This window comes from Rhinolophus sinicus, linkage group LG14, assembly GCF_036562045.2.
Source record: "Rhinolophus sinicus isolate RSC01 linkage group LG14, ASM3656204v1, whole genome shotgun sequence".
NCBI lineage: Eukaryota > Metazoa > Chordata > Mammalia > Chiroptera > Rhinolophidae > Rhinolophus > Rhinolophus sinicus.
The window spans coordinates 6,133,539-6,159,234 of record NC_133763.1 but is presented as its reverse complement, the minus strand read 5'-3'; the positions used below and the strand labels follow the sequence as shown (position 1 = coordinate 6,159,234).

At 36.2% G+C, this 25,696-nt stretch overlaps 2 long non-coding RNA genes across 3 annotated transcripts in view; one reads left to right on the top strand and one right to left on the bottom strand.

The window, feature by feature from the left end:
• LOC141568604 (uncharacterized) overlaps positions 1–1,985 on the top strand; it is a 44,582-nt gene extending 42,597 nt beyond the window's left edge. For both annotated transcript variants that reach the window (XR_012491773.1, XR_012491772.1), the window contains one exon: positions 1,080–1,985. This is a non-coding gene — a long non-coding RNA (uncharacterized LOC141568604). The remainder of the gene's footprint in view (positions 1–1,079) is intronic.
• LOC109444085 (uncharacterized) overlaps positions 1–25,696 on the bottom strand; it is an 816,445-nt gene that overhangs the window by 89,503 nt on the left and 701,246 nt on the right. The window contains exon 10 of the long non-coding RNA XR_002136786.2: positions 8,700–8,759. This is a non-coding gene — a long non-coding RNA (uncharacterized LOC109444085). The remainder of the gene's footprint in view (positions 1–8,699; positions 8,760–25,696) is intronic.

Here is a 25,696-nt window from a genome sequence, read left to right as displayed (position 1 = left end):
TTTAAATTTTTACCATCTGGCCCTTTGCAGAAAAAGTGTGCCGACCTCTGCTTTTGAATATTCGCTGTGTTAGGACCACGATCACACATTAGGCACCTCTGCACCAAGTACACGGCTGACACACATAAGAGACTGAAGTTTCAGAATAAGACATATATTATAAATTCAATTAAGGACGCTTGTACTGAACAACTACAATCCTAAAACACACCCTGTCTACCTTGAAATCATACCTCAGAATTTTTCCAGTCCAGAACATGATGTCACCAGAACAGAAAAGTGAGAAAACATAGTCGAAAACAGAATTCTCAATGGTCTGGGTCCAAGTTTCAACTTTGCCCTTTCTGTAGTCTTGAGTAATTTACTTACCCTCTGTAATTCTGTTCCCATATCTGCAAAATGATGCTTAACGCAGGGCTGTTGCAATGATTAAATGAAGTTATGCATATAATAATAATATAGTGACTGAAACTTTGTAAGTTTTCAATAAATATTAGCTAGATGTAGTACATATATCTAAAGTTTCCTCACCTAATGTACTCCTTTCAATAGCTTTTTGCCACTGCTTTTGAAGAAAGTGATATTTTAATTAATATAGTTTATAAACTATAAGTATTTATTCATTTTGACCAATCTTGGCCAAACTATGTAGGTTAAAAATATTCTGGACACCAAAACACATTACTATAACATTATAATTAGATGATTTTAAATGTGTGTGTGTGTGTGTGTGTGTGTGTGTGTGTGTGTATTCTATTTAAATGGAAATGAAGAATATCTTCAAAGGAAAAAAGGGTATTTATGTATAAGGAACATGAAAGAAATATTACTTAGAATGCTTTAACAGTTTTAGAATCAGAAACACACGTTTTCATAATATACCATATAGCTTTACCCTAGACCCATATTATATATATATATATATATATATATATATATATATATATATATATATATATTTAAATTAATGTTTAAAAGTTATAAAACATTATATTTAATTTTATAAAATTATTCAAATCTAAAATTCCATTTGTTTCCTCTTGAAATGTTAACATAGCTGAAAATAATTCTTTGGACAGTTATGTTTAATTTAGGTTTTATGAGTCCTCAGAGGATAAGGGAGGAAGACTGCTGTGATTGTGTGATTGCCTGGACGTGGGGAATCACTTGCTATGGAAAACTGGACAAATGCTTGTGCTGCCTCCTGGGACGAGGATGTAAATGAGTAGCTGGTTCCCTTCTGCTGAGACGCCAAGGTCTCCATATTCCTTCAAAGCCAGCGACCGTAGAGGGATCACGAGTCGCTGGGGTAGAGCCCTCCTTTCTCCCCTGTATCCCTCATCTGCTGCCTTTGGAATCCACGGGAGCTGCGTGCTTGGAAGCAGCACAAAAGGTAAGGCGGGAAATAAAACTATGGCCTAGGATTTGTGACGCTCAAGTGACTCAGGCTCATTTGTCCAATCGCTGCAGAACTGAAACATGCTGGACTTAGCACTGATGCCTTCCAGCTCATGGGTTCTAATTCGTTTTACAGAAGCAATCCTGCCCGGCTCTACCGTTACGCTTTTACATAGAGCTTGCACTTTGGTTCTGTTTGAAATAATTCGTCATTAATTTCATAATACCTGATCTTATCAAATTATGCAGCTACAGGAAGTGTCCCGGCCGCCTTGTGGACAAAATCAAAGTGGTGAAAAACCTCTAGAATACATAATGTTCACGTGTCATAGGAAATGCCCTTCCGAACTGCCAAACCTTCCTCTTCCTTCATGTAAGCAGTTTCTGAAATTGTTCAGATTTCTTTCCTGAGTCGTTAAAAATGGGGATAAACTAGTCCCTTTGCTTCTCTATTCAGCATACAACAAAAGGCAGTTAGTTGCACTTTCTATGTATAAGATTGATATTTTAAAAATCGTGTTCTTCTTCACATCTTTTCATTTCATGGATGCACTGCACATGTTAGTATTGTGTACCTTAGAGAGAACATGTTCTGGGTCTGCTTAATTTGTCATATATATATATATATATATAATATATATATATATATTAATTATTTTGTATTGATAGGCTCCTGCTCATCAATTATGAGGATTCTGATTTTACCATTTCAAAAAATAATAATAAAAAAGGGGTGGGGGGACTAAAATGTGTTACATGCACTGGAAACATATATAAGCAAGCCAGAAAATAATTTGTACTTTGTGACATTTTACAATAGAATGTTACAGACTATTACTAATTAATATGTTGATTTCATTGTTTTTTTACTCTTAATTTGTAACACTGTTGCCCACTTTGATAGGTTTATTTTATCCATCAAAATTAGATCTAGTTGTTTGCAACATTTATTATCATGAAATGCTCACCAACAATAATGGAAGAATTGTATTGCCCTATTCTCCTACAAAGAAAAATTCAGAGGGATTTAAATAAGAAAAGCCTACCATTTAATGAGGAGAGAAAGAAGATAAAGGCTCCAAAATTTAACTTTCATCTATATTACTGATAAACACATAATGAATGTTATATTTTTGTAAATAATTTGTTTTTAAAAAATACTCTGTAATTTATTGTAAAACTATCATTGAATATTTTACATAAGTGTATGGTTATTAATCAGTTTTGATTCAAAATAACACAATCGTTTGGTGTCTCCAGACTCTAGTTACACATTGAGTAGTCCCTTATTTTAAGTCAAACTCCTATCACTAATCATGGAGGAACAAAGATATGTCCAAATTTTGAAGGAACATGGGCGTCCCAAAGCTCAGATAATGAATTTTAGCTCTCTCTGGAGAAAAGACTTTCCTGTATGTAGCCTGGCAATATTCCAAGATTTCTTTTTAAAAGTAACTCCATATGTGTACTGAAAATAAGCTAGTGATGTTTTAAATCAACTGGAAAGAGAGGCTGTTCTTTTCAATATTTTTTTCCTGAGCATAACTTTGAAGTGCAGCATTTGGGGATTAGGAAGGTTTGGGTTACCTGCTGAATGAAGGCATGGAAAATTATTTGAAAGTACCCTTTTTTTGAAACTGTACTTTAAACTTATGAAATATCACCTGTGGTTAAGAGGAGATATGCAATTCAAAGCATTTTTTTTTCAACCTAAAGACAAAGAGTTAATTTTAAATTGTGATTATATTTTCCAAGTGTTCTATGGCTGCAAGATCATAATCAAAAGTTTTTGGTTCACTTATTTTAAAGGCAGGAGATGATGGGGAAGAGTAAATGCTATTAAATTAAAGAAAATATGGGTAAATTTATAATGAGTTACGTACTGTGAGCAAAAGTGAGCCTAAGACCACAGCTTACTATGCTCTAATGATGGTTTCAGAGCAGGTATTTTAAGTGATTTCATTTTCAAATAAATTCAACTTGCATCCATTGCTCAGTAATGTGTTCTGAATTTTCTGGATGCATTTAAGGGCTTGAGAATATATGCATTTCATTGTGAATATTTTTATCTCAGGAAAAATGGCTGTATTGTCAAATTTGCATCATGTACACAGAAAGAAAAAGGTGTTTGAATAAACATTCTTTTTTACAGAAAGCAAAGGAACTGTAGTAACATGTCTTATTTACATGAGAACAATATCCGTTGCCTAATATATCAAACAATCACTTGATATAGTTGGATAGTGTCTAATAGCATTTTGAAAAGATACAAATGGTTATATAGTTAAATATTTACTTTTGTATGCAAAGCATTTCACTATATTCAAACAGGAAGATGGCTGTATCATCTTTTAGCAACAATGTAAAATGAGAAAAAAGTGACAAAAATCTGATGCTTATTTAAGTCAATGGCAATTGGGTTAAAAATCATGCTTCAGAGATACTATTAGGTTGGTGCAAAAGTAACTGCAGTGTTTGCAACTGTTTTCAACCTTTTAAACTGCAATTACTTTTGCACCAACCTAATATAAAGACATTACTTCAGAAACTCATTTCCAAAGTAAATCTGTATCAACAGGTACATTCTTTTTAATTCATATATTATAAATGTATATGTTACATGGCTTGTAGCTTATGGTAAACCTGTAACAGTCACTAGAATACATGTTTCCTGAAATCAAGAAATATTTACTGACTGTGCCTGTTGTGGACTGAGGCGGGGGGGGGAGGGGGGGTTGAAGTGTAACACATATTATCTGTTGATAAGTGTTAAAGAGAAAAAGGTAACTCGGGGAAGAAGAATATATGTGTTGGTGTGTTGTGTGGGAAGGTTGTTGAAATGTCAGATACAAAGGCTCCAAAGCATCTCTGACGTGGCTTTGAGGAAAGACCGAAGTGGCACATGGGAGTGGATACTGCAGAAAGCTGAGGGAGAGTGTCCAGGCCTCTTGGTAGCCCATGAGAATGATGCTGTGTTCTTCAAACGGTGAAGAGGGGATGGTGGCTGTAACTGCATGAATGAAGGTGGGAAGTTCTAGCAGCAGGGGCCTGGGAGGTAACAGAGCCAAATTCAGAGGAGACCTTTAGCACCCTGCCTAGTTTTCGGCTTTAATTAGAGTGAGAAGAGGGCTTTGAGCGATGAATGACAAGATGTGGATTATGTTTAAGCAGATCACCACTATTTTGAGACTAGACTGATAAGTGGGCGAGGACGGAGGCAGCAAGGCAACTTAGGAAGCCACTGTGACAATCAGGGAAGAGGTGATGGTTTTTTCAACCGTGGATTGTGACCGTGGTGATGGTGGAGATATTAAAAAAGTGGTGGAATATTAAATGTGTGGTATTTTGAAAGTAGAGCCAAGAAGGCTGGGTGACTGATTTTATGCAGAATGTTAGAGAAAAACCAGAGTTAATCATGGCAGGAGATAAGGTTGGAAGGTGGGGGTTCTCACTGACTGTCATGGAGAAAACTGTTCAAGAAGTAAGCTTGGGGACACGAAGTCTGAACTCTGACTTGAACAAGTTAAGTTCGGGATGGCTATCAGCCTTTCAAGTTGAACAGTCCGGTAGTCAATTGTTTATTTAAGTCTGAAATGAATGGGGAGACCTAGAGTTGAAATCTGGATGTGGGACTCATTAGCATATTGATTGTATTACAAATTACGCTGGGTGAGTACACTCAAGTGAATGCAGTAAGTTCTTATTACAAAGCTAAATATATTCTTTATCAATTTCTTATTTTTATATTTTTCAGATTCATATATATAAAGAAAGCTAAATAGACACACTGGACAATGCATTTTCAAGAAAAAATAGTAAGATACTGACAAATAACGAAAAGGGGAATTTACAGGACGAACATAACGACTCTGAACAATTTATTATTATGTATTGTTTTTGAAAATGTGTATGCCGTATGACTTAAAATTCACGCTTATGGGTATATCATAAGAAAATGTTATAAAGAATAATGATTAGATAGCCTCAAAAAGACATACACAAGTATTTTCACTGAAACATGGCAAATGAACATCCATCAGAAGAGAAATGGGAGAATACACGTTAGCATAACCAAACAATGGAATATTATATAGCAGTCAAAACGAAGAAACCAAAACTATGCATATCAACTTTGATCTCAGACATAAAATTGAGATGAGTAAGCAAAGTACAGAACATTTTATACAGTTTTGAAATCATTTATGTCAGCTAAAAATCATAAATATTATACATATTAAAGATATAGGTTGTGATCATTATATTTACTAAAATGTAAAAGTATGATTGGCCTCAAATGAGATTATAATTATTGCTTCTGGGGCATAAGACTGGAGAGGACATGGAGTATTATATTATTTGTATCAAAAATATAAAATGACCTCATACAACTATGACACAATGTTTTCATTTATTAATTGTGTGTGTTATCGTATGTTTTTTCCATGTGCATATTTTTACATCTTTTTTATAGACAAGCTCTGATGGTGTGTGTTTGTGTGTGCGTGTGTGTGAAAATTGAATTAAGAACAATTCCAGAAATTGAGTTACTATGCTAGACAGTTGGATTGCTACTAGAACTATTAAATCAATTGTAAAATACTTGGCTTTTAGTAAAGGGTTTTACAAAACTCTATTATTAACTTCTCTCCATGTATTTTTAAATTTTTCTTTCCAGTACTTTCTCATAGTCAAATATAAATTCATAGCATCACCCAGTCCAAAATGAAAAGGGAGGAAACAGGCTACATCTTAAAAGGAAAATTCCAATCCCTACACAACCTGGTTTGAAAACTGAAATAGACATCCTGGGGAGAAAATTCACAAACAGCAGATGTTGTGGTTCACTTTTCAATTGTTGATATTAAACAAGAACACCTCTGAGATCCCACATCCTGTGTTTATGGATTGTAGTTAAAAATGGTAAAATGGTGTATTCTGGTACTTCTAAATATTTTACAATACAAGGCATTTATGATGAAGAATCATTTTACTCACAAAATGTTAGATTTCCTGTGGTATTCTATTTATTTTATCTTGGAAGGAAGCTACACCTTTAACCTGCACTAAATGAGATTGGAAATTATAAGTAGAGTGATACAGGGATTGTGTGAAAAGTATATCTTCAATATAACATGGGGAATATGATTGTTTTTTAATATTGTATATAGTAGGATTCTCAAAATAAATTAATGGAATTAATACATAAATAAACAAAATCCTCAAATTCAAATGAAATATTAGCTATTAGCAGACATTCTCTATTACAATGATAGATCATACTAATACAGGTATAAAAGTATAGATAAAATAGCAAAAAGTTAAGCTTGCCAAGGTCAAGTTAATTTTCTATTAGGTCTAACTAGGTTTACATTCTAGATGTTTTTATAGTTACATGAAGACAAATTATGTTTTTCATAGCTTCTATTTTTAATTCTTCACAGCCATCTTACACATATCTTCTCTTGATTACAGGGTATGAGAAAGTAAAGGTAAGTTTTAGGGGTTTTCTTGTACCGAAAACAAAAGAGTGCACTTGCTGAGGATGTGAACTCTGGCTGCGGATTGGGTCTGATTTCTAGAATCTCTCTTTCATTGTCCTCCCGTTGACAATGAGGCTGGTGGCCCTGTGAAGAGCCAGTGGGATAATCTATGAAGAGACCTAGTGTGTGGTCCCTGGAATGCACTCAGATCTCAGCTAACCACAGCGCCACTGGTCGTGTGTTGGTTGTTGTTGGAAAGCAACTAGTTGTACAAATGGCCTCTGGCTTGCAGCGTCTGCTCGGATCTCCTTGAACTCATTCTGATTTAAGGATCATTTAGAAAATCACATCTGTTTAGGTCCCTTTCCTAATTAACACCAGTAACCATTTTCAATTACTTTTAGGGCAAAGCCCGAATATCCGTAACACACCCGCTAGGGTCCTGCGTGATATTGCCATTGCCTTCCTCTGTGGCTTCGTCTCTAACAATGCTGCCCCCACCCCTTTTTTTTTTTTGCCTCCAGTCACACTTTGGCCTTCCAAAGTCACCAGCCTAGCCTCCTTCCTACCTTAGGACAATCTTGTATACATGCAACCCTTCTACCCAGTTGATTCCTATGTACCCTTTAGATCTATGTTCTAAATTCAATTCCCGTGAATCTCCCTGGATTCTCCCTGAAGCTTCCCACCCAGGTCAGCTTCGTTCTACAATGAATACTTCTTCAAGTGTCATGATGAGTTTTACTATGGGGACGGTATTTTAATATATTAACGAAGAGAGTGTTCCACTTAGGAATTATATAATGAGTTAACTCAAGCATCATCACACCCCACCCAAGTGCGCCTGACTATAGAAAGTTCTTCCAGACAGGAAACAGTGAGACTAGGAAGTGGAGAGGTAACAAGACAGCTCAGACCTCGTTGGGTCCCAGGGCGAAGGGTGCGTAGGCAATCGGAACAGCACGAATGTTGGGGAAATTTAAGAGCTTTGGAAATTTAGGGGCTCAGGAAACTTTCTAGGTCTCTTGTGTTTCTCCTAATAACCTGTCTTTTATTACAAGATTGTCTCAGCCAAGAACCCAGAACGGTACAGGGAAAATTATTTCCCTCCCCCACAGAGCAAAAGCCTGTACCACACAGCCTAGGTGTGTACAGGCTGTCCCATCCAGGTATGTGTAAACGCACTCTGTGATCGCATGATAACGACGAAATCACGTAACGACCTGTTTCTCAGACCACATCCCTTTTGTTAAACAGCTCATGACTATAAAGCAGAAATACACAAAGAATGGGGCTGAGGGGAAACTACTGAGGATGTTTCAGCAAATGGAAGGCATGAATACACCATAAAATATCTCTACCATCACCACCACAGCCACCATACAGGTGATGGTGACCATTATGTCTGGGCTGGCACACCAAGCATTCTCAAAAATTTGGACAAATCCTCAGAGAAAATGCTTCCACTAATTAATTAGGGGCCAGAATGTAATTTAAATTCAATTATAAGAAGATAATACAGTTATTTGGTTGCAACACAGATTTATTGACTATATGGGCTCTCTAAAATTGTGGAACTCCATGCTAGACTATAAGCTCTATAAAGACAGGAACCTTTTCTATCTTACTCACGCTTATATTGTCACAACACAGTACACGCTCTGGCATAAGGAAGTGAATACATATGTTTTGCTTGGATAAATAGTGGAAATAAATGAATGGTAAGTATATGGTCTACTGGGTATGGACGGGAGGCATTATGTTACGGAAATACACACTTGAATTAAAACTTAGATAATATGAAAAGATTCCTTGACTTACAGTCAAAGATGTCACCACCCGAGCTTTGGCTACTTGGCCAATCTGGTCCTCAGTTGTCACCTGTGTAAAATTAAGATAATAATACTTATATTACTGAGTATTGAGAAAATTAAGATGAAATAAGGTATGTACACCATGTATAAGGTTCATTTACTTAACCTTTCCATTTTTCTCTTTAAATTAGAAAATATTGTTTTTCTTAACTCTATTTTGTAGAAAATAAAACAATGCCTATGCTTTCCTTTGGCAGAATATATATAATCATTTGATGCCAACTAAAAGTTCTTTATAATTGAAAACAGTTCTTTATAGATAAATATATCTGAGGAAATTCTCTTATTGGTAGATAGGGAGTTAGGTCAACACTTCGCCAAATACTCACTGCGCTTAAGTTATTCTCTGAAAGTATTTACAGAATTATCATATCTATTTAGTTTTATGGATTAATGTTCATGGAATTATTCTTTTAGGAGTCAAATGATTTTTAGAAATTAAAAGAAAAACAACTACTTTGCACTCAGAGAATCTGACTAAGCTACGTTTAGGGGCTGAATTGTGTCCCTTCCCCCGACCCCCCCAACCAAAAAAAAAATTATAGGTGGAAGCCTTAACCCCAACCACATCAAAATGTTACTTCATTTGTAAATAGAGACTTTAAAGAGGTAATTAAGTTACAGTGAGACCATTAGGATGGACCCTAATTCAATCTGACTGGTGTCCTTATAATAAAAGGAGATTAGGACACAGAGTCACCAGGCACAGAGAAAAGACCACATGTCAGAGAGAAGGCAGGCTGATGCAAGCTAATGGGAGAAGCCTCAGAAGAAACTGAACTGGCTTACACCCTGATCTTGAACTTCCAGCCTTCAGAACGATGAGAAAACAAATTTCTGTTCTCTAGGCCACCCTCGTTTGATATTTTGTTACGGCAGCACTAGCAAATGAATAGTTACCATCAGCATTATTTTTCTATAACAAAATTTTAATTTACAAAATCACGACATTTAAATACCACTTGAGCTAAACATGGTCCAGGATTTCATTTCTGGGTATACGCCCAACAGAAATGTATGCTAACGTCCTCTATAAAGATATTCACAGCAGCCTTATTCCTAATAGCACCAAAGTGGAAATAACCTAAATGTGCATCAATGTGAAATAAGATAAACAGATTGTGGTATATTCACCAAATGGAATATAGCACAAATTAAATGAAAAAGAAAAAAAAATACGGATAATACTGATCTATGCCACAACAAAGATGACTTACCAAATATATTTTGATTGAAAGAAGCCAGACACTACTGAATAGATGCCATATGATTTTATTTAAATGAACTTCATAAAAAGCCAAAAGTAATTTGAGATGATAGAACTCAGACTAATGATTACACTGGGTAAGTGGGCAGTGAATGGGAGAGGGAGGATAAGGAAGGGGCGTGCTGAAAATTTGTGTACATGATGGGGTCGGTGGTTACATGAGTGGGTATATACACATCAAAAAAAAATCATGGAGCCGAACACTTAATCTTAGTTTTATGTAAGTTATACCTCAATTACAAAATAAAAAATAATATCGTTCATTTTGTGCTATTTTTTTAAAATGTGTACTTCAGAATAAACAGATCACTGTGTATATAACAAATCTCTAGCTCATCTTTAATTTGGGATGTCTAAGTTGGGCAGGGACAGGAAGGTACAGATTTTGCTTAGGTAACTTTCTTGAAAGTCATTTTTTTTTTTTTTTTTTTTTTAGGTATGATAAAACTTTCCTAAACACTTGAGCTTCCACACCCTTTCTTTGCGCATGTCACTCACTACCTATTGGCTCAGGATACCCTGTCTGTTCTCCAGCCCTGTACCTCTCGTATGGAAAACTACTTCTTCTTCCAGATACCATGGAATAGTCACCTCTGCCTCCTCTCTGAGTCCTCTTTCCCCTGCCTCAGGCAGAGTTAATTAGTTGCCTATATTCGTGAACTTCTTATACTATATTGTAATCAGTTTCCATGTGCATGTTCCCTGCATGTAAAAAGATGCCCGAAGTGTTTGTTGAATAAATAAATTAATGGCATACATTGTGTATGGAGTTAACCATGGGGCAGGGGTAGGCTCTTTGAATTATATAAGAGAACATTGTTTCTTGGATCATAAAAAAGTCATCCTCCTTTATTGCTCACATGGTAATTTGTGCATTTCTTCTGATAGCTTGAATCAAAGTATAATTTATACGTCAATCTCCCCTGCATGCTATAAAATGCCACCAGTGCAGCACTGTACTTTATTTATTCTTATTTCCCCATTACTGCACTTAGTTCCATTATACACGGCAGTTGGCACTTCATAAATGTTTGTTATATGATTATGAATCAATGAATTTAGACGCAGCCATTTAAACAGTGAATGCAAAATGCTGCCATAGTTTTCCATTCATGAGATTGGCCATACTACTTGTTAACATTTTCTAAGCTGAGTTCAAAAATTTTGAAGGTCTTTCCTACCAGAGTATAATTTGTATCAGAAAATTTGAAAAGTCACTCGTGGGTACCAAATGTTTCCTAATAAATAATGAAAAACAAAAGGTATTTCTGAGAATCTATCTCAAAAACAATATAAGAATTATAAAAATAAGTTTATTTAACTTTGTATTTTGAAAAATTCAATTTTCAGTGCTAAGTCAGAATAAAGAAGAAATACAAATATCGATTTGAGGACATATACGTAGTATGTTTCAACTAAATCATCCTAAGTGCTATATGACATCGTTCACTTTGTCTTTGATTTGAGGATAATTTGAGCATAATTACAAATAAGAGAGGGTGAAAGGGATCAAATATATGGTGATGGAAGGAGAACTGACTCTGCATGGTGAGCACACAATGTGATATACAGACGATGTAATGCAGAATGGTACACCTGAAACCTATGTATGTTACTAACCATTGTCACCCCAATAAACACTAATTTTTAAAAAAATAGTCATTTGAAGAATATTAAAGGGTTTAATTAATTTTATCAATATTCTTTCTTGATCCTTTAATAGCCATCTATTGCCATCATATTTTTCCGATATTCTCCATATATATTAACTGGTATAAATAAGATCTTCATTTGCAAACGATATCAACTGTAATTTGAACATTTTATCCAACATCATTTCATTAACTGTAAGAAATCCTACAACTTGTTCAAGATTTACAGTTCATCTTTACAAAGAATTGGTGGTGTATTCCTAAAGTTTTAAATAGACAGCAAATTTTGAATGATCAGTCTTATAAGAGTTATATTAGTAAACATTCTTTTATAATGATATTTCCTTCCCTTCATAACCTCAGAACTGTGGATAATAATAATACAGGTAACATATACGCTTATAATAAATACTCAGATGAGCAATCTATGGAATAAAATACATGCAGTATAAGTGAGAATATATATTCACATGTATGTGTTTATTGATTTCTTACTAATTTCCAAGCAGTTTTCTTCATCATTTATATAGATCCCTTTTCCTCTGTACAATAATATAATACATATTTTTGTTCTCATTGTTCAAATTAAAAAAATTTAGGTGAATTAAGAATCTTGCCCAAGAGGTGGAGGCAGAATTCAAACCAGGAAGTTCTGAATTGTCTGTTTCTTGACGATTTCGATACATCCAATGATCTATAACTATCCTTTTATATTTTTTTATAACTCTAGCTAACCCTCTCTCAGACCAGTCTCAATTGATAAGGTTTAAGGGAGACAGGTTAAGTGATCTCTTGATGTCTACACCTTCAATGTCTACAATACATTAATAATGAATTATGTTCGCTGTAACCATTAGTTTCAATAATTATAGAATATTTCTGAAACTTTCGTTTTTCTACTGCACATCAAAAATTTCCATTTTAGTATGTAAACTTCTTTCTAAAGAACACTGACTAATACCTTATAAAAAGCAGTTTGCAAAATGTTGGCTAAAAAGAGGAGCTTTATTTGCCCTTAATTGTTTTATTCATCTTTCCTCAGATGCCATTTGGAATATAACTGTGTTCAAAATCAACCTGATTGTACATCCCTTCACTTATTGACTTAAAAGAAATAGATGATTCTTTATATGATGCATTATTCTTCAATACAATTTATCTTTAGAACAGATTTTCAATGCCACTCTTATGGATGTGAAAGAAAAATTTCAATGATATCCAGTAAACCCTATCCCATTGCAAATGTTCCTCCTAAGTAGGAAAGCTACATGATACCACTTAGGAACTTTTAACAAAACGTTTTCATTCCAATCAGGCAACATGCAACACACCCAGGATTTTTCTTCTTTCGGTGCAATAACACTCAATTTGTGTGACGAACCTAGAATGACTGGACAACAAAATATTATGATGTCAATAGTCACACTTTTACAAGGTCTTGTCTTTATAACCACTTAAGTGCCAATCATAAACCCAAGGCAGACTGCAATTTACGTCCCATATATTAACAACCAACCACATTTTACAATCTAAAAGGAAAACAAATTTGACATTTTTCTAAAATACAAAAATTATCCTGAAACATTGGAAGGATTTTTTTTTTTTAATAACAATCTCTGAAACTAGGATGAGACCGATAGAAGTAGTTAAATATTTCATTAAGCTTTAGTATCTTCACAATTTGTGTCAACTTTGCTCTATCTTTATAGAAAGTGAAACGAGCTTACTATAGATCTAATTTCCAGAGATCAGAAAAAGAATTTCGATAAAATTAAGTAATTCAATAGTTGTAGGAAAGCACATTGGAAGTACCTACTCCTGTTTGGCCTCCTGGCATCAGGAAGTGGCATAAAGCCCTATAAAAACACAGTATTGCTCAGGAAACCAGTAGGTTGATGTAAGTGGAAATTCAATATAAACTGGTTTGACAAATGTGGGGAAATTTAACATCGAGCCTGTGGGAGTTTTGGCCAGACTTTTAAATTTGATTGATAGATTTCAGAATGCTATATATATGGATTCAATACAAGTGGGTACCGTGGTATCATAAAAGCAATATTATCAACTAAAGAAGTTGCAGAATTCTATCTCCTGGGCATTGGATGTGTAATGTCTTTTTAGCTACTAGAGTTCACTGTTGCAATCCACTCGTTTGTACCTAGTCTGGATGTGGTTTTGCAATTGACGTTTCTTTCTGAGCCTCTTACAGGTCTTCATTTCATCATATCAGCATTTGGTGATGTACACTGAGGACAATGTCTTCTACTATTTTTTGTTTGATTACAGTTTTATTTTCTAATGCTATTTAAAAATTCAATAAATAAAATGTCTTCTAACATAGTTTCTTCAAGAAATTTGTTTCAAATACAGTATATGTCCTTGCAGGTATTCACTTTGATCTAATGGAAAGCAAAACAATACTAAACTATGTTAATACAAATCATATTTTAAATGAGGATTTGCTTTCTTTTTTCTAGCCACCCTGGGGAATACCTACAAATGTTTTGTCATTTTAAAGTCAGAAGCTGTTAAAATAAAATCAGTAGCCATGAATGTGGCCTCAAACTGCAATTTCAAAATACATCTCATATCCCACTCATTTCTGTGGTAGTTTACGTGGTGGTTCTATCATATAAACATATGCATATGTGAGAGATATTATCAGACTCGTAATATACTTCACTATTATAGCACATCCTTTCTATCAAATATATAATCAGTATTTTAATATTAAATAACATAAATTAATAAATCATATCAACGATCAAACATGCTGGAAGTGGGAGTTTCTGAATAATTTTCCACAATAGCACACGTAAATTTAAAATGAAAGAAAATGGATCATTCCAGTTCATACTATTAATTGTAAGATCGACTACAGTTATGAATTAGATTAGTTCTAGAAATTCAGATTATTAATACGTCTCAACTGTAGGTCAATGGAATGTGTGAAAAAATATATGGAAATATATATACACACATATATCTGTATGTGTGAATATATAAACAACTAAATACAAATTTATTTTCTTTTAGATTTACATTTACCCAAATATTAAAATAGCAGTTACAGAATTAATATGTAATTTACTATTTTGAGTGTTGAATCATATGTCCAGATTTGAAAGAAGATTTTTGCCCAGTTAAAAAGTATGTGTGTTCGTTCTCTGCTGATCTGAAAGCACTCCACACAAACTGAAGTCTCCAATTATAAGTTCTATTTCAATAAGATATATTGATATATAAAGTATTATAGAAACGTATTGGGCCAGCATTCAATGTTTTTCAAAAGGAATTCCTAAACTATTTTATTAGTGTTTCCAATGAAGGCCAACTCAGATTTTGAGCACCTGTATAAGGCACTTCGCATGAATGGAGCTGGTAAGACTGGAGGTTGTTCTGGGTGAGTCAGTGAGTGGGTGGTGGGCGAAGGTGGATGCCACTCTAGTAGTGGTGGTCGTCTGGAAATGGAATCATCCTCTCAATTTTGCTTGTAAAATAACCTGGTGGCACGTTTTCTTGCTAATTTCATCAGAATCCAAGTGGCACAGGCCATTTACCACTGTGAATAGTCAGTGAGTTATAGTTGTCAATTGCCACATGTATCGCATTGTTGGAAATGCCAATCAATCAGATCCGAGCTGTGGAACTCTGACAAACTGCAGGAAACATTTCGAACACTGCTGAGTGGGTTCAGGACGATGGGGCTGGTGGCATCGTTTCCCACCAGCAATGTGGTGGTGGGGACCAGATCTGAATAGGTATGCGTTTCTAAACACAGTTCTATAGTAATTACCCAAGTTTACTTTGTTCTCCTACCTAAAAGTCATAGAGAAAATACATTTTTTTCGGATTTATTTTAAATTTTTCATCTTACAGCTACAATAGGAAGTTATTTATTTAGATTTATTTTACATCGTTTTAATTTTTTGTTGTTGCTTACTTTTAAAGTGACCCACTCAAGAAATTTTCCAGAAAAAAACACACCAATTAAGTTTGTGATGAGTGGGTTTAAAAGAGCAAGATGTTGTTATTATCAATTACGCAGCAAGACATGGCCCAAATATATGAGTCAATCTTCTTGTGCTACATCTTAATCAATTTAGAACCACACACGTGATGTTATGTCCCGATTTCCTGCATCCTTTTAACACATCCAAGGTTACTGATCTTCCTGATATATCAGACCTCAGTTTTCCTGTATGATTTTGCTCTTTACCTCAAGCCTCAGGAGTTCTATTCTCAGTTAAGAGGAGAACTCTTCACTGAAATCCTTTGAGAATAGAATCCAAACTCTGTTTTGGGTCTCTCGTTGAGTATCTTAGATAGCATTGGGTTATTTGGGCGGGGTGGGGGGGGTTGGTTGGTAGTTTAGTTGCAAAATAATCAAGTATTGCATTCATAAATTTGTTTTGCTCTCACTGTACCAGTATAAAACTCACTGTCTCCCGGCCACTGAGGTTTCTGATGAACAAGCTGTTGACAGACTTATGGGAATTCCCTTGTAAGTTAGAAGCTTTTATTTTTCTTGCCTTTAAGATTCTCTTTTTGTTGTTGATTTTTGACTCTTGTATTATAATATGTCTTGCAGAGGATCTCTTTAAATTGTTTTGGTTTTCTGACCTAGGAGCTTTATTAACTCACGCCCAAGATTTGGGACATGATTCTCAGTCATTCTGTAAATAAGCTTTTGCTGCCTTCTCCCTCTCTCCTCCCCCTGGAGCTCCAATGACTCACAAATTGGTTCTTTCGATGGTATCGCATAGATCATGTAGGCTTTCTTCACTCATTTTCAGTCTTCTTTCTTTTTGCACCTCTGACTGGATAATTTCAATCGATTTATCTTTATGCTCACTTATTCTTTCTTCTGCTTGACCAAGTTTGATATTGAAGCCCTCTATTGAATTTTCCAGTTTAGTCATTGATTCCTCAGCTCCAAATTTTCAAAAAACGTTTTCTAGCTCTTCGTTGAGCTTCTCATTTTGTTCTGTGTTTTCCTGGTATCATTAAATTGCTTACCTGTGTTTTCTTGCAGCTCTCTGAGCACAATTAGAACAATTATTTTGCATTATTTGTTGAGTAGTTCCTGCAGCTCCTTCTTTTGGCTGAGGGTGGGGTGGGGGGAGCAGTTCCTAGAGGATTACTATATTCTATCGGTGGTGCCACGTTTCCTCGATTCTTCATGATCCCTGTAGCCTTGTGTCGGTGTCTGCACATTTGAAAAAGCAGTCACCTCTTCCAGACATTATTCAATGACTTTAGTAAGGGAAGACATTCTCTTGCAGGTGGTGGCATGCTGGCACAAGCTGTGACTCTGGGTCTAGTGGTGCATTGTGCCAAGTGCAAGGGCGTGTGATGGCACTGGGTCCTGGGGTGCATGATGTCTCTTTGGCTCAATCCACTAGGGGGGTCACAGCATCAACAACTGTGTGGAACTTGGCTAGCACTGCAGGGGGCCCAGAGAGACTGCAAACACTGTTAGGTCCTTCTCACCATCTCCAGGTCATGTGGCTAAAGACCAGGTCAGGCAATGCTGGTGGCCAGAGCTAGTGGTGTGCACACACTTAGCTGAGTGGGCCAGCTGTAGGGCCCTGCAGCAGCAGGGACAGGTTGCAGACACACATGTAGTTGTCGCAAGCAGCAAGAACAGTGACAGACTGAGCACACTGGTACCTGCAGGGGCCCTGGCTGTCGGCGTGTGCTACTGTGGCTGCTGGGTCTTGCTGCAGGCACATGGCTGCGGAGGCTTGTGAAGGCATCATGCCGGTGGTGTTGCTGGGGCACAGCTGGCAGTGCGGTGCTACAGGCCAGTGACTGAACATAGGGCCTGACTGGTGCCCACAGCTGGCTGCTGGGGCCTGGACTCTTGGGCTTGCTCTTGCTTGGCTGCACAGAGTATCCCTGGGCATGTGCGCACTGTGGAGGCCAGTGACAGATGCCGGGCCAGCACTGTGCAAGTATGCAGCTGGAGGGCGAGCGCCAAGTGTGTGCACGGTGGCGGGTCAGCTGCAGGGATCTAGGCTCATGCAGCGTCACAGGCCTGGGTTTGCTGCCAGGAAGTTCCTGGGGTTCCAGTAACGGCAGGTGGGGGCGGGGAGGTAGCAGGGAGGGACTCTGGTGGTGGTGTCAGCAGGCGTGAATACCTGTGGGGCAGAGGCTGGTGGAATCTGCAGGGGTCCGCAGCAGCTGTGACAGTACTTGGTTCCTTCTGCAGTGGCTTAAATGCTGGGATCATCTGTAGGCTGGTCCCTGTGAACGCTAATCATCCCGCTGCACCGCTGCTCCTGGCTGCCTCTGCTTTTTGTCCTGGTTGCCAGTTAAATGACTCAGCTTTCCTGGGCTGGGTGGCGTAATATTGAAGCGAGACCTTTGTGCAGAGCCCCCAAAGGCTGAGGAAGCTGACTGCTCACCCTACTCTTCCCTTCCAGGTGGGGGTAACTCTAGCTGGAGAGTTAGTTCCCTCTTGGCACTGAGCAATGCCGGCGTGGGAGATGGGACAATGCAGGTGAAAGTTTTCTTCTAATTTTTTTGCTATGTTGCTGAAGTTTCCCAAGTGGACTCCAACCAGCACTCGCCCAGAGCTGTTTTTGTTTGCGGATAGCTGTCTAGCGGTTGAACTTTGGAGGTGGCAGGGGTGTCGGGTGGAGGCTGCGTACCCGGCTGGGCTCTCTGATGCCACCATCTTCGAAAAAGGACTTCTGTGAACTCTCACAGTTAGAACTTGATCAGTGAGCTTATTGTCATTAAATTCATCTCAGATGTTCAACTTCAGCACATTTTTTTTCTTCCATATATTTTATTTTTATTTATTAATATTTAAAATTAGTTTCAGGTGTACAAAGCAACATAATAGACACTTACAGGCCTCACAAAGTGATAACACCCCCCCCAATATACTACACCTCTGACATCTTATGTAACTGTTACAATAGCATTGACTATCTTCCTTACGTTGTACTCACCTCCCGTGGCTATATACATATATATATATATGTGTATACACATGTGTATATACATATATACACACATATATACATACATATATGTATATATGTACATACATACATGTGTATATATGTATATATGTATATGTATTTAATTATAGTTGACATAAGAACATTTTCATTATATCAGTTTAGTCTACAATGTGCAATCTGCAAATTCGATGAGTCCATCTTCTAAGTATTTCAAGGAACAGATGAAAACATGGCAGCCTAAGAATTCTCCTTGTAGATTGATGATATTTCCAGTAGTCCTATTCACTGCAGCTTAGCGTTAAGTGCAGAGACGCAGGGTACAGGGTGCCTGCATTTGAAAGAACGTGTGCTCTATTGTTCTCAATAGCTTTGTGGTATTTGCTCTGTTGTAAAATGGGGAGTAAAATGAGGGTCTATCTTGTAAGGTTGTGCTGAGGATTACATGGTAAGATACACAGAACTGTGACAGACATATGTTAAATGGACAATAAATAGGACTGTTAATAATATCATCGCTCCTCAAACATCTACAAATCTACCTATCCCATTTGACATCCATCTTTTCTTATGTACATCACGAGATAATTATTTCAGAGAATACGCAATGAAAATATAGAGTGCTTAGTTTGAAAAAGGTTGCAATTTCAAGTTTTTTTTTTTATCTTTTCTGTTAACACGTCTTAGAATGTGGTAATTTTTATATTTCTACATGTGTGACAACACCTGGCTATCGTAGATGACATTTTGTGTAGAATTTTTATGTATGCTCTCTGCTTTCATCAGAATATTGATCTAAAGCTTTAAGTGTCTTGAAATATTTTTACATTATTGAGACAAAATAAGAATTAATTTTGTCTGATTTAATAATGCAGCATGTTGTAAGGATCTTTCCAAAATGGAAATTGCTCACGCTTTCATTTTATTATCTATTACATAATATTAACATACATAACAGATGAGTCTCAGAAGAGTATAATATTAATTTTGATTTGACTTTGATTAGATATATATTATCTCTTCCATTATGTATTATCCACAGCAAGACTATAATAGGCTTTTTTGTATAATAATCAAAGATTTATTACAATTTATTACAAAGATTTATTAATAATTTAAAAAGTATCAATGGTGCCATGTATTGAATTATGATTTTTTTAAAAAGGCTAGTTTGGGTGGAAAATGTTATCAACTGTGAGAAAATGCTGTTCCTTATAAAAAGAAGCAGTGTCTTTTAAATCTACACCATTATTTGAAAAATATGAATATTTGTATTGTTCTTCAAAAGCTGTAGGTAGAAAGATAATACTGAATACATACCAATATTTTTGCTGTCATATATTTCCTGGACAGCCCACTTCAGAACAATCATACACTGTTAATCATTCCTTATAAAGGGTTACTGCTTATTGAATATTTTTATGTCCATTTCCTCAATATTTCAGATTTTTAATTAGTAAAAAGGTACTAGATCAGCACTGACATATTTAAAAAAGAATTAGGAATAATTTGAGAAAACACTGGATTTAGAAATTCTTTTCTCTGTGTTTCTTTGTGCTGTGGAAGAGCTCAGTTGCGCAGAACATACTCAGTTCCCTTTCGCACACCTGGCCACAAAGTGAGAAACGTTCATTACATGTTGTTTCTCTCAGGTAATTCTTGTGATGCCCAATAGAGAAATCTGCAAGCTGGCTCCCTGCTTTCCTCCTGAACACTGAATTATGGAAACTGCAGATGTGCAATGCATCCTCCTGGACACAAAGGCACAATGAAGGAAAATAATTCAGATGACATGGTCTACTTTACTCTCAAATTAAACACTCCTAGATAGAGCTGCATTTTAATATGAAATAAATTTCCACCATATTGACATCATTTCAGGGAAAATTTTGAATCAATCCTATGGGTGCTCTTTTTTTTCTATTATATTTGTGACATTTATGTCACATGTGAAATGTCAATCAAATAGATAACACTCGGAGTTAAACTCTTTCAGTCAACTAAGAACACTGAAGCTAGAAATGGGAAATGTGTAGTGGAAAGACACAAAGCCTTTTTTGAGGACAAACTAAGATTGTCTCACTGCCTTTTTCATGGCATTACATTCATTAGCCCTTTAAACCTCAGTTGTTCATAACACCCCAGGCTTATTCTTTCCCTTCAGTCTTTGTCTTATAGAAGGGTTAAAAGACATTATAACATGCAGTCTCTGCGTATACAATTATCACACAGGCCATCCCACCCAGTAATCCTTTGTACCATCTTAGAAAAATGGAAGCTAAGCTGCAAGAGGGAAGGGATCCTGTTTTTAAATATCTTTTGATTCCATGCCGTCTCACCCTGAATCACACAACTTTTGTACATGTTCAGTAAATGCCCACTTGGTCATAAATTAGTTGAATTAGACCCCGTAAGCTTTTTATCTTCTATCAGGAATACACCGCCACTGAGGGAACGTGTTTAACAGACCACAACCCTGAAAGAGTCAGACAACAGAAACCACCGCTTAGGTAGAAATCTGAAGAATTACCTGAAAGGAGAATATACCCTAAACAGGCCAAGGGTAACTTGGGAATAAAAGAAAAGCAAATAGCGATTGTTACATCTAAAACAAACAAATAAATAAGCAAACAGACAAAAACCCCTCAGTCTTTCACAGTGTGACAAGTCTGAAAATCATTGTCTGTCATTAGTAATGACTTTGAACTACTAGATTCAAAATCGTGAACGGTCTAACAGGGCCAAGTAATCTTTATAAAGGATGCACAGTAAAAATCTTAATATTCATCAAAGTAGATAATGAAATTCTACTCGAAGCAAGTTACGCGACATCAAAATTGAACAGGGTAGGCGATGACATATATACACACAATTATAAAACATAAGAAAATGCATAGCATATAAAGCTAAACATAACAAGTACCCATTCCATTTTTATGGAAAAAAAAAGAAAAAAAAGAAAAAAAAAAACCTGACTTGAATTAAAACAACCTCTGGAGGTAGACTAATGTATATAATAAAAAACGAGTAAGTGTAAGGCGTGGGAAAAGTTCAGACATTCCTTCCGCATATTGAATCAATTAATAGCATGTACAAGGAAACCCTGATTATTTGAAGGAGTGGAGAAAAATGACTTGATTCTTTACAAGTAGTACAGACTATTATTAGTATTCCAGATAGACTGTGTTGTAGAGAGTCCATCAAAAGCTTTGATCTGTCTGCATCCACAGCTGGAAACTGTGCCCGGCTCTGGAAGCAGCGCCATCTGACATTCACCTCCTTCAGCAAAGGGAGTTAGTTAATGGTTGCAAATGTTAATCAGTGGATCAAAGCACAAAAGTGAGTGAAATTGGGTTCTTTAAAAAATCTGATTTCATTTCCTTTGGACCAAAACAATTAAAATATTCATAATTCACTTTTCAACTTACCCCATACTCTTATCTCTCTCTCTCTCTCTCTCTCTCTCTTTCTCTCTCTCTCTCTGCCCCCCTTCATCCTTTTTCTTTCTCTCGCTTTCTCTTTTCCTTTTCTTCCTTCTGAAACATTGTATTTTTACTACCTTAAAGAATACCAGTGTTTCAAGTTATCAAACAGTTAGTTAAATCACATATAATTTTAATATGTACACCATACACACACACACACACATATATATATATATATATCCATTCCCAAAGCTGTTGGAAACTCTTTTAATAATAGAAACGTACGGCACCTGACTGAATCACAGCTATCATACTGGTTTGAGTTCTTACATCTGACAATGACAATGGCACCACTGCTAACAAGCCAAAACAAGCAAACCAGCATTTCTGTCTTACTTCTTTTGTGCCCAGACATTCTCGCACTTTCACAACTGTCGGCTGAGGGAGTTTCTAAATCATGCTGGGATTCCATAGTTTTAAAAAGGAAATCTTCCCCAAGATAGTCTTCTCACATTTTAAAGAGTCAAAAGGGTGGTTGTTATAATAGAAAAGTATTTCACGGTCAATGGCAAGAAATGCAATAACAGCAATAGAGAATTTTGGTGAAAGTCTGAGAATCTGTGTTTGAAAATGTGAACAAAGAGTGAAAATAACTTGTCTAAAATTCCCTCAGTGCAGGAGAACTGCGGTTTGCACACACCTAACTGCATAATCCATGATGCTGATCCAGTTATAATGACCACATTTCTAGCTGAATGATTGCTTTCTTAAGTATTTAAAATTTGTTCATGAAAAATTAAGGGGACATTCATGCAATTAACAAATTCACAGAGGATACATCAGAAACCACCCCTCACAAGCATCACTCCGCCTCCCTCTGAGAATTCCTGCACTCGCCCTTTCCTAGCCCCCCAATCTTCCCCTCCAACTGTTTTCACTTCTCAAGCACTTAGTATTTTCCAAGCTTTTTCACTTCCATTGTGTCAAATACCTTGGGACATGTTTCATTGTTTTGGAGTATCAGGCCTACCTATACTAGAAGCATTGATCATTCTTTAACCTACAGGGTTTGAAATTTGTCATGTGGGCCATGCTTGCTTATTAAGTACATAAAAAGCAGGTACTGTTTTCCAGCTTTGGTATCATATGACACTTGATGTGATGGAAACTATACGTACAGTTACCCTCCAGGGTTCATTCTAATGTTAGTGACAATGTTATTTAAATTTTAATATTACAATTTTAAATTTAAATACGTGATACTGAATAAAAAATGTGCTGTAACATTACTGTCTCCATTCCTAATCCCCAAATGGGTGAAAGTCGAGGAAGTAATTTTGTCCCATTTCTCAGAATCGAAGCACTATGGCCTGCTACCTACCATTTGATCAAACTATCCCAGCATTCCAAGGCTCTTCAACTGTTTACAAGCGGCTCATGTCTAAACTCTCTGGGAAATATTTTGCCTCAAAACAGTACATGCCCTCATAGTACCTCACCGTTTTCTACTAGCGCTCACATAATTTAGTATCGATGACAGATATATGTTATGCATTCATACAAGTTGTTTTATTGTGACTGCTTTGTCACATTGACTTTTTAGTTTTATTAATAAAAGACCAAAGATGTGAAGATCATTGGAATATTTACCTAAGGCAGAGTTAGTCGGGCTAATCAGTGCTTTTTTTGCTTCTGAAAATATACATGATTGACTAATAACACGTGTATTCCCGTAGGCAAACTTTTTGAGGTTCTCTGGATTCCCCTCTGAATTTTGATGATTTTTGTTGTTGTTGTCGACCATTTTGTGTTATCACCATAATTTTTCCCCCTCTTCTATGAGATGTACTTGCACCTGTTATCAAACTTCCTTCTTAGTCAATCTTATTTTTTGGGTCATCCCAGTTTTTGTAACTCCTTTTCATTCTTATATATATTTGATAAAGGATAGTCTTTTACAGCATTTTGTAGGAACTATTTGCCTTAACAGTGCGATATGAGGATGCTTTTCTGAAGATTTAGAGTAGCTCCATTTCTGATTCTCCTTAAATTGCCACACAACGTACATGGAAGACATTCAATATATTGTAATATATTAATTTAAAAAGTTACTATATGTACATTTGCATGTATATAATTTAACTCAGGAAATGATGTGGAGTTTTCTGAATTAGCAAGTTTAATCCATTCTGTCTGCCATTAAAATCAGATCTTGAAAAGGTCTTGAGGCCTTAGGGATGTTCACTTTTCCCGTCTTTTCTGATGTGTGTGGACTGGGAATAAAGGAGATTGCTTTTGTTGTCATGATTGTTGATTTCACAATGCATGAAAGCCAAACTTTCGGGAAGCCTATGAAAGCAACTTGCTAAACCCTTCCTGATTTCCAGTCTCTTTAACCCTTTCCTCCCTCTGGATTCCTGAATCGAGATTAACCCTGCACCCTCTCTCAGCACCTCTGGCCAACACTCCACTACCGAGCACCCTACTGCTCTGTTGCCCTTGATGCTGAATTTGGAGCTGACTGCATCTGTCTAGGCTGCACATGTAGGCTTCCTTTCTGGCCAAAATTTGAAGGAATGAGCTGCACGGTGTGGGGTCACCACATTCTTGGTTTAAGTGTTAGCTCTGCAGCTTTATGAATATAATTAGACAGATCTAGTCAATATCCTCTGACCTCAACTTCTCTACTATTACAATAGATGTGACCGTGCCTCTTTTTTTTTTTTTTTGGTAGGTGGTTGGAATATTAAATGAAATTACTGTTAGCTAAATGCCAAGGTAAGCACTGAATAAATTGGAAGTATTATTTCCCTCAGAAAAAAATGAGCCATTTTCCTGGAATAGTGTTTCTAAATCTCTAGTGCCTTGTGAGATTTGACTTTGCTGAATAAACAGATGGTTACATGAGTCTAGCCTATTTTTTGTAGTCTAATCCACCCTGGTGATATAAGTCTTCTATCAAGGACTCTTAATGGATTGTTAAACCAAAATAAACAGAGTATTATCTTAGTGTTGGCTCACTTTTACTAATAGTCAACTAGTTTTTATTTTTCATATTTATTAGTACCTATTAATTGATCACGGTAATGAGACTTCTAATGCAATAAAGACAAAGCACTGTTATTTTATGACAGTTTTCCCACTAGATTACTTTACTGGTCATCTATTTTTGTATCAGCATTTCCAGAGATTTGAATGATCAAAGGTTAAAAATCAATGGCATTGTCTGTCAGGATAAAACCATGACCATTATTAAGCTTCTCATAGTTACTCTCTTCTGGAGCATTTTAGGGAGAGCATTTGTCAAAGCCACACATATTTGAGGGTAAAAAGAACTGTACTTCAGGCTACAACAGCTGTGAACGGAAACTTGTCAAATAAGGATTCAATCTACTCAGATGGGACATCCAGCTGAACCTTCGAGACACTCTTCCGTGTATAATTCTAGTTGAATTTTATCAATTTTGTCCCCCAGAACATCTTGTCCATCCCTAGGGCATGAACTCAGGCCCCAAAGTAATGACCGTAACTTTTTGTTTAGCTTTTCATAAGCCTATTTCTTTTTCAATGGAGAGAAAATATCCCTTGATATATTATTTAACAATAATACAGGACAATTCCTACTA